Source organism: Marmota marmota, unplaced genomic scaffold (genome assembly GCF_001458135.2).
Source record: "Marmota marmota marmota unplaced genomic scaffold, marMar, whole genome shotgun sequence".
Lineage (NCBI taxonomy): Eukaryota > Metazoa > Chordata > Mammalia > Rodentia > Sciuridae > Marmota > Marmota marmota.
The window spans coordinates 64,102,467-64,112,928 of record NW_025999968.1 but is presented as its reverse complement, the minus strand read 5'-3'; the positions used below and the strand labels follow the sequence as shown (position 1 = coordinate 64,112,928).

At 39.6% G+C, this 10,462-nt stretch overlaps 1 long non-coding RNA gene across 1 annotated transcript in view; it reads right to left on the bottom strand.

Moving 5' to 3' along the window:
- Positions 1–6,248: 6,248 nt before the first annotated feature.
- Positions 6,249–10,462, bottom strand: part of LOC125617002 — a 17,107-nt gene continuing 12,893 nt past the window's right edge. The window contains exons 2-3 of the long non-coding RNA XR_007347869.1: positions 8,159–8,165; positions 6,249–8,018 (exon numbers count right to left, since the gene is read on the bottom strand). This is a non-coding gene — a long non-coding RNA (uncharacterized LOC125617002). The remainder of the gene's footprint in view (positions 8,019–8,158; positions 8,166–10,462) is intronic.

Below are 10,462 nucleotides of genomic sequence, written 5' to 3'. Positions count from 1 at the left end.
GCTAAGAAGTTGTCTATATTTTGCTCATGTCCTCATGCTTTCTGTGAGGCTGAAGTTAACAGCTGGTGGACTTCTTAATCTGGCAGAGAAAAGGCCTATGCTGCATAGCCTTTAGGCAATGGCATGGATATTGATGGCAGATTTAAGCCCAGTTTATTGTAATAATCAGGAGCAGAAAACAGAGCAGAAATTTTGAAAAGCTTCCAGTTTTGCCAGAAAACTGACAGTAAAAATGGAACTAAAAAAGTTGTGGTTGTCATATATATTATGATCACTAAAGAGATGCTGCTAAAGACTTTGAATAGAGAAAATTGGAGAAATGGCTTGAGGGCATCTCAGGAATTGGCAAGACCACACACACCACAGGCTCAAGGATGTAAAAGAAAATATTCCTTTGAGAAGAGAGCATTGGTGCACCCTGCCTACACAGAGAGGCCTAGAAAGTTATTTCACTGTGCTCAGTCACCTAGGCACTCAGAGACTGCTGCAGCAAGGGTCCCTGGAAGATTGGCTACTGCTTGAAATGGCAGCAGACCAGAAAGCTGCAAAGGAGAATCCAAAAGATTAAAAAATGCCGGCAATGTGGAACATCTGCCAAGAAAACCTGAAGTAATGGAGCAAAAACAAGTCAACAAGGAGGCCATGTGGGCTGCAACCAGCAAAGTCAAGGGCCAGAGTAGCTCTTTGGAGAGAACATCATGATGTCACATGCCCCAGATGCTGGATAGGAAGCTACAGGATTTATTTTCCCAAATGGATTCTGGTCTTGCTTTGGTCCCATCCCTCCTTTCTCTGTCCCTATTCCTCCTTGTGAAATGGAAATAATTACTCTGCACCTTTACATATTAGATACATGTAACTTGCTTTTTCTTTTTTAAAGCAGCTCACACTTACAGTTTGCCTGAGTCTCAGTGGGAGATTTGGACTTTGACTTTTGGGCAATACTTGACCTGTTGAGACTATGGGGACCCTTTAAAATGAACTAAATGTATCTTACAGTTTGAGATGGGTATGGGCTTTTTATGGGCCAAAGGCAGACTATTAAGGTTTAGATATTAGGTGTCCCCCAAAAGGTCATGTGTGAGACAATAAAAGTTAAAGGTGAAATGATTAGGTTATGAGAACCTTAAGCTAATTAGTATGTTAATCCCTGATAGTAATTAACTGGGTTTTTTCAGCAAGCAGGTAGGGTGTATGTTTAGGGGGTACACATTTGTCCTTGTTGAGTAGAGCTCTTTCTCTGCTTCTTGGTGTAATGTTCTGAGCCACTTTCCTCCACCACACACTTCTGCCATGAGGTTCTGCCTCATCCCAGGAATGGAGCCAGCTATCTATGAACTGACACCTCTAAAACTGTGAGACCCCTGCCAAAATTTTACTTCTTAAATTATTCTCGTCATGTCTTTTGGTCACAACAATGAAAAACCAACTAAAGCAATCAGTTTTATATGCTATATTATTAATAAATATCATAATATTGTTGAAGGCACAGTGAAGCTATTTTATCAGTGTTAAATCTAATAATGTGGACAATATATTAGTAGTAAAGGGCAAAGAAGAGCTCTCATATCAGTTTTGTGTGCTCTTATAAGTGTTCTGTGTTTGAGATTGAGGTCTCCGATAGTTTCATGACTGTGGCAGGTTTGGTGGCTAGGGATGTTTCTTGTGCAAACACACAGAATGCCTGGCTGCTAGGAAAACTCTTGTGCAAAGACATTGGAAGCCTAGCTGCTGTAGCCATGTCCTGAATGAGGAGACTCTGTGCTAGAGTCTTATCAGCCTCAACCTTGATCTCAGGCACACAGCTCCTGGGAATAAAGGAGCTTGCTTTTCAGATAACTATAATGTTTCACCAAGCCCTGGTGCTCCTGGACCTGTCTTAACTTCAGGCAATGGACTTTCTTAAAAGCCCTGGTGCTCCTGGACCTGCTGTAAGACTGGAAGACGCCGCACCACACTATGAATGGGAGACATCACATGACACAGATCACCAAAGAGGTTCCACTTTATTACAAAAGGCTGTGTGTTTATATAGGTCTAAGGAGAGGTAGCAGGGCTGAGGTAGATAATAGGTCACCCGTTTATTGGCAAGCTCTTCCATATGTCAGTTCCGGAGCCCAAGAAGTTAATTCTTATTGGAGCTAAGGCTTCCCACCAGCAGGATTTGAACATTGGCGCCGGCGGGAATGTTTTGCGCCAGTGAAAGGAAAAAAAGAGAAGAAGGTCGTTAGGCGCCATGCTGGGGTTTTTCTCTGGGGTGCTGATGCCAGTTATGTTTTCCCAACACCTGCCCTAACTTCAGACAATGGACTTTCTTAAAAGCTGCACAAAGTTTCTAACATTGCATATTGTAACTGTAGAATAAGCAACCTTACTGATACAATAAACAATGATGTAGTTATGGCACTAATAACCAAATGTAACCTATTGGTATAAATAAATGTGGCTGTTTGGACAAGAAGCTATCTTTTCTGCCTCTGCATCTTGTGTCTCTGTATCTTTATTTTCCTTACATGCTCTAGCATAGATATCATATTAGTATTACCAGCCACAAGGCAACTATGATGTTCCTCTAATTGTTTTAGCATGGATATTTTATTAGTACTAAAGGCCACAGGGCAGCTTTTATATCAGTTTTAGATGCTACAGTATGGATACCATATTAATACCAAAAAACACAGGGCAACTACTATATTAGTTTTATAAGCTAGAGTATGAATTTTATTAATTTTAAAGACCACAGGGGAGCTATTATATTAGTTTTAAGTCCACAGTATGGATATAATGTTAATTTTAATTTTCACATTCCATCTATTATATCAGTTGTAGATGCCATAATATGGATGCAATGTTAGTGATAAAGTTCACAAGGGAGCTATAATATTAGTTTTGATGCCATAGTATAAAGGTCATATTAGCATTAAAAGGCTATAAGGCAACTGTTATTTCAGTTTTAGAGGCTGCATTATTAATATTGTATTAATATTAAAGGCCACAGAACAACTATCAGTTTAGCTGCTATATTAAGGATATTGTTGTAGCATTAAGAGCTTTCATGTAGGTAATATATTAGTTTTGGATGCTACAGTGTTGATACTATATCAACACTTTAAAACTATGTTAGTATTAAAGGCCACAGGATGACTACTGAATTACTGAATTAATTGTTGATACTATACAATAAATGCTACATTAGTATAAAAGGCCTAATTGCCACTATTATATTATTTTTAGATAGTACATTATTGTTTTAGTCATCATTTTTGCCAGTGTCTAAAAATCTTGACAAGTACAATTTAAGAGAATGAACATTTTATTTGACACTCACAGTTTCCAATGTCTCAATCCATAGAGGGCCAGCCCCACTGTTCTTGGCCTGAAATGAAGCAGAACATAATGAACAAAATGAGTGGAGGAGAAAATTAGCTCAGGACATGAAAACAGGAAGAAGAGAGAGCTCTGCTCACCAGGGACAAAACAGAAACTCCAAAGGAATGCTCCCAATGGCCAACCTCTTCCTGCCACACCCTACTACCTACAATTATCAAGTCAATCCTTATCAGTAAATTAACACATTGATTAGTTTAAGATTCTCATAACCTCATCATTTTACCTGTAAATTTTCCTGCATTTTTTCACACATGAATTTTCATATTCACACCATAATATTTTGACCCTGGCTCCCCAAAGCTCATGCCCATCTCACAATGTAAAGTACAGAGTCTATATATTTTTAATATATAGTCCAAGAGTCCATATATTTTTAATAGCATTACCCAAGAGCCAAAGTCCAAAGTCTGTTCTGAGATTTCAGAAAAACTCTCAGCATGAGCCCCCCCCCTAAAAATCAAAGCAAATTACATGCAATCCAATAGATAATGACTGAAATTTCAAATTTAGCTAGAAAAACAAGACCTATAGTTCCACACTCAGCATCTGAGGCATATGATGTTGTGATGTTCTTTCCAAAGGGCTTATGCAGCTCTGCTCTATGAATTTGTTGGTTGCAAACCACAAACTTCTCTTAGCTTATATCTGTTTGATTCCCACAGCCTTCCTTGACAGACTTCCCATGGTACTGGCATCTCTTAATCTCAAGGGTCTCCACAGAAGCTTCAGCTTTATTCTCACTTCATCATGCATCACCCTCTCAGGGGCTGCCTATAGGGACTCCAACCTAGTGGCATCTTACCTGGCCTCCAAGGATTTCCTTTGAAATCTCAGTAAAAACCTCCATGACACCCTAACACCCTAACCACATGGTTGATGCCAAGGCTACCACCATTTTACATAGTAGGCAAGACTCCTAGGACCAATGCTGCAGCAGCCTATGAATATCTGGGCATCTTAGCATGGTTAAATAACTTCCTGTCTCCCCTTGTGGAAGCAGGGTGCACAAATGGTCTCTTCTCAAAGAATTTTTACTTTTACAACCTTGAGCCTGAGATGGGTTTGGTCTTGCCAATTCCTGTTGCCCTCAAGCCATCTTTCCTATCATCCTGGGTAAAATAATTTAAAAATTCTTTAGTGGTTGTGATGTCTTTAACAATCACCCTAGTTTTACTCACAATTTTCTGGCTAAACTGCAAGGTATTCACATCTTTCTGCTCTGCTTTCTGATGCTGATTATCACAGTAAACTTGACTAAAATCTGCCAGCAATATTCATGTCACTGCCAGAATGCTGTGCTAGCTTTAAATTTTCTCTGCCAAATTAATTACTCCATTACCTTTAAATTCAATCTCAGAAAATCTCAGAATGCTGGCAAAATGTAGACATATTCTTAGCCACAACATAGAAAGAATGGCCTCCAGTCCAATTTCCAATAACATCTCTTCCTCTGAAACCTTAGGAGCCCAGTCTTTACTATATACCCTCCTATCAGCATTCTGGACTTCTAGGATCCAACCAGAATCCCCCATTAATCTCCAATTCAATATTCTATAGCTTCTCCAGCTTGCATCTCTAAAGTTCAATTTTCCTCCTGTAGTACCAATTTCTATTTCAGTCATCTTTTTCTGTTGCTGTGATCAAAAGAACAATTTTAGAGGAGGAAAAGTTTACTTAGTAGTCATTTTTTAGAGGTCCCAGTCTAAGGATGGCTGTTGCCATTACTCTTGGCCCAAGATAAGGCAGATCATACAGGGTTATGTAAGAAGAAAACTGCTCAGGATATGACAAATAGTAAGTAGAGAGAAAGCTCCATGTACCAAGAACAAAATATAAATCTCAAAGGAATGCCCCCCATGACCCACCTCTTCTAGCCATACCATAACTTCCTACAATTAATATCCACTTAATCCCAATCTGTGGTTTAATGCATTAATTAGGTTAAAGCTTTCATAACTCAATCCTTTCACATCTCCACTTTCTTTCATTGTCTCATACATAAGCTTTGGGAAAAATTTCAACTCTAAACCACAACAGGTATAGATTTGCTATTAGCATGAAAGGCCACAGGGGAGCCATTATATTACTTTTAGATGCTGTAGTATAGGTTTCATGTCATTGTAAAGACTAAAGAGCAGCAATCATATAAATTTTAAATGCATTTATGGATATTGCTTGAGTATTAGAGGCCACAGGGTAGCTATTATATCAGTTTTAGGTGTGCTAGTGAAGCCAGATTTAAAGTTAGGTAGTCAGTGTAGTTAGATAAATCGGGTCTAATGCCGAGTGAAATCTAAAATGGAGGCCATGCTGGCAATGATTCCGGAAAACGCAGGACAACTCATGGAATGTTAATGAAGTCCCAAAAAGGCCCTAGGCCAAAGTCCACCTCAAAGAAATGTTAATGAACAGCCCCCAGCAAAAAGGTGCTGACTCAGAAGTCCTTCCTGACCAGATTACTTCTTTGGCCCACCTGTGTCCCACCCCTTGGGCCTTCCCACCTACATTCCATCACTGAAAGAACTATAAAAAGGGGAGACAACATCCCTTCCAAGGATTCCACCTCTTGGGTCCCCTTCTTCCTCCGGGAGAAGTCTTTTCTGCTGTCCTTTAATAAACTTCTAATTTCTACTTTGACCTTGCCTTGGTGTGCTTCTCTGGTGTTATTCTTCAACATTGGGGAAGCAAGAACTCGTCACCAGTCAACAGCAGTAACATATTGGAGGTCCCAGACCGAGATTCTACACCAAGGTAAGTGCACGCACCCCATGTCTGTTTGAGGTGCATCTTTCTCTCTCTTTCTTTCTGGAGGGTAAGGTGGGCACCTGACGGCTACTTAAACGCAATTAGTGCAGCCGCCACTCTTCAAGACTCAGGTGAGAGGTTTCCCGGCCTAGGCAGCTCTCAATCACCTGTTCAATACAGAGCAGGCATGTTGGGTTCTGCCAAAGCCACTTCCAACTTTTCTGACTGGGCCGGGAAGGCAATTGGCATGAGTACACAGTGTCCCAAATCCTGATCCGCCTTGGATGCGTGGAGGTGGAGGAAGGAGTTTGGAACAACTGCGGAATTCCGGTCTGGGCTACACTCAGATGATTCCTAAGGTTCCTTTCTCTTGAGCCCCCTCCCGACAGCCCTCAGGGGTATCTAGGGTGATCGGTAGATGAATGGCACTGAGGGAAAGCCCCAATCACATTTGCCTCCGTATGGGCCATGCAACACTCCCAACCTCGCATCCATTCCTCCTGGATGCTCCCCTTCCTTCGCAGGTCAGAAATGTTAGCAATTCAGGTTGTAGGACTGAGAGAAAGGCATGAGATAATTAGTAAAATCTGCCCAGGTTCCCTAAGATGCATAGGTAAATTTCACTAGTCTGTTTTACCGCCCCAATGTTTAAAATGTGTTGTGTTCCTTAAGCTGCTAGAGAGGCATTTTTAGAATCAACTCCTCTGGTAATCTGCTACCTTACAACCAGTAGATATCCCTTAACACTTAGGCGGCTCCTTTAGTCTACAGAGCAAAGGCAACAAAGAGCGCATGTTTCTCTTTTGCAATGGGTTTTTAGTGGCCGGGAGGATAAGCAGTAATGCCCTTAAGTCTGAATCCTCCCAGGGTCTCTGGCACAGGGCAAACTGAGACCCTAGCACTTTGCTAAAGGGGACCAGAAACCCCTTGGCAAAGCAAGGTGAGAGACGGGTTTTCTGGACCGTTTAGGAAGCTCAAACTTAGGGAGACGTCCCTAATGAGAACAGTTTTCTCTGGCGCGGCGTGGGCGCCTGAGTCCTGTTCTTCTCACTCAGACGGGAGCTTCTCTCTCTCCAATACGCCAGGTGCACCACTAGCCTGCGTATTGAAAAATTGGGATAAATTTGAACCTCAGACGCTCAAGAAAAAGCGCCTCATTTTCTTGGCCTGGCCTCAATACAAACTCTCTGATGGAGAAACCTGGCCACCAGAGGGAAATATCAATTTTAATACAATTTTACAGTTTGATAAAATTTACAAAAAAGGAAATGGTGTGAGGTGCTGTATGTTCAGATTTTCTTTGCTCTAAGGGAAAATCCTAAATTATGCCAACAGTGTAAAGTAGACTTAGCTATGATATCTGCCATGAAGAGAAAAAATCTTGGACTCACTGAGGAAAAAGAATCAAGAGAAAAATTTGGGCCGATCAAAGTACATACCCCCTTCCCCCTTCAAGACCTAAGGCAGATAAAAACTGACTCTACTGGAAAGTTAGGAGATATGCCAGATTGCCTGGGATTGGATCTATCCAAAGGAGCTAATCCTGTAAGTAAAAGGGAAACTGAGGATTCCCAGCAGCTGCCAGAGCCATTTTCGCTTTGGGGAATTTCCTCATTCTTCCCTGCACTGTAAGGATTGCTCCATCTCTGTCCACTTAAAAAGAAGGGACACTGAATGCAGTAAAGTCAGTCACACTGAGACCCTTGATTTTACACCTATAGTTGCCCCTCTGTGAAAACATCTGGTCCACTCATGGGGAAATCTATGGTGCCACTGATAGGAGTCATAATTAAATGGAAGTTAAAAACCTGGAGAGATTTTTCTCTTATCTGGTCTCTCTATTTTAAAGGTTATTATAGATTGTTTCTTGGGGATGATCTTGGCTGAATGTGTATCTAAAAGATTTTTTTATTGTAACAATCTGGTATCTAAATGAGTTTGAAGCATTGCATAATCTTGCAGTTAAAAGTTGGGGTTAGGTAATTGTTTAGTTTGTGATTTCAGATAATTCATGCCAGAGAACTTAAATACTTAGGATAGAAAATTAAAAGAATTCTACTTCCAAGTTGGCAAGTAACTCCCAATCATTTAGTTTTATTTTGAACTGGGTAGCCTGAGAAGATTTCACTAGGTGTACCAGTGCATTAATTTGGGCAAGGATAGTAGATTATATGGTATCTGTTCCCCTCAGTGTGTAAGATTTAGGAAAAAAATGTTGAATTGGAACGTTGGTCTGGCTTATTGAAATAACATTGAATAGCAACAGTCTTAAATTTTTAAAGCTTAATTTTGGATATACATGGTAGTGTGTGGTTTTCTTTTAAGATTTTTTTCAGGTGATTTAATGTAACTTAATACTACTTTAGAAACTTCAGAACAAAGGAAGTGACTTAATGATCCTAAAGAAATTTCTTCTGATGGTAGAGATCCTATTTTCAGTTTTGTGTGAGCAAGTTTTTCTAGTGTAGGAAAATGTAAAGGTATGAAATTTTGTAAATTGTATCTTAAACTTGTATCATAATTTTCAACATCCAAACCTGAAAATTGTGACTTATGGTTAAAATGCCTTAGGCATGAGGTTTCTGCTCAGAATTCCAGTTTTCCCAGTTCCTTCCAGACCTCAGCCAGGACTTAAGTTGATATGCAAATAGAAGAAGCCTGGAGCACTCAGTAGGAGATAGATCTGAGGCCCAAGAAAAAAAAGAGGAAAAGTGTCTTTTTATGGGAACTCAAACTAGATTAAACCAAAGAGTAAATTGTATGGCATTTACTAATTACTGGCCGGTCAATTTTTTCTAGGACTTTTGCTTTTTCTTAGATTCTGTATTTTTTTTGAGTTCATGATTTTGATCCTACAGACAAGTTAATGTTTTTCTGATAAGTTCTATTTTTGATCAACTGGGGTTTTTTTTTAAACATTGCAATGAGATTTCACCTGAAAAAGCTACAAGGCCTTTACTATTGTGTTGTGTTACACTTGTGTTACGTGTTGTATGTCGGTATGTCTGTATGTGTGTATGTCCATATATCATGCAGTGATATGACAATTGACAGATGAGGAGCGCTCATGAAAAATTTAAAAAAATGGATCCAAATATCTTTGATTCACGTGATTCAAATGGCTCAATTTAAATTTGGTAAATAGATAAAAAAAAAAAGAGGTCTTAAATTAAGCTTATAAGTTTTTCTAGGTGTTCAAAAAAGGCCCTAATAAAATGTTAAATCTGCTTAAATTCAAAATTTACAAGTATTGTATCAAAATGTGAACAGAAGGAGGTTAACAGATAAAAAAGAGAAACTAGAAGGTTCTGGGTATGGATTTAATAGAGGGAAAATGTGTTTCTGGATAAGAGTCTGCCGCAGTCTGGCTGGGCACAAATGCCGCAGTCTGGCTGGGCACACAATCACGAGCCACAACACAGCTTGTAGATTCAAACAGCAACTCTTTATTCCCGAACTCACCCCAGCCGTCTACAATCACGTTCTGGGGAAATCCACGTTCTCTGCCCAAATCCACGTTCTCTGGGCTTCTAGCTCCCAAAAAATACTGTCTGAATCCCGTGAGAACTCAAGGGGAACTCAGGCAGCAGGATACGCCCTATTCCCAGCAGGAATAATCTTAAACCTGGAACGCCCTAAACCCGATTATCCTAAACCGGGAACACCCTAATCCCGGATCCGCCCTGGTCCTTGAGCAAGGTCACCTAACTGCAATGTCACTCCAAAATGTCCTATTTCCACCAGTCCTTCCACTAAGCAACATGGGGTACACTGGCAAGGAAATTGTCATACCTACTTGGCTAATGGCTCCCAGCAAAAGTCTATATGATTAAGTAATTAAGAGGGTTTAAGTAAATGATATAAAGAAGGTCTGTGTACGTTGCTTATAAGTGTAAGTTTTTGAGCAAGTAATCTTTAAACAGCTGGTATGTTATTTCTTTAAAAGCTAAACTTGGTTAATACAAAAACATCAATGTAATTGGTGCTATTAATGTGTTCATATCTTCCAGGTTTACAAGTCTGTAAGGTAGAAGCTTCAAAAGAGCATTATATCAAGCTGGTGTTCTAAAGTTGTATGGTAATTTTAGGCTTAAAAAGAAAAACATGTTAGATTTATTTATATCATTTGTGTTCTATAACTGGACTTGTTATCAATAAGATATGTAAAGTTCTATGTTACTTTTTACACTGAGATACAATTTAAATGTATTTTAAAGTTAATGAGAACCTAATCTGTGTGAAAGTTTTATTGTAAAACACAAAAATACTTTGCTACTTTTCTACAAAAGGTTAAAAGCTTTCAGCCTTTCTTTAATTCATGTTTTAG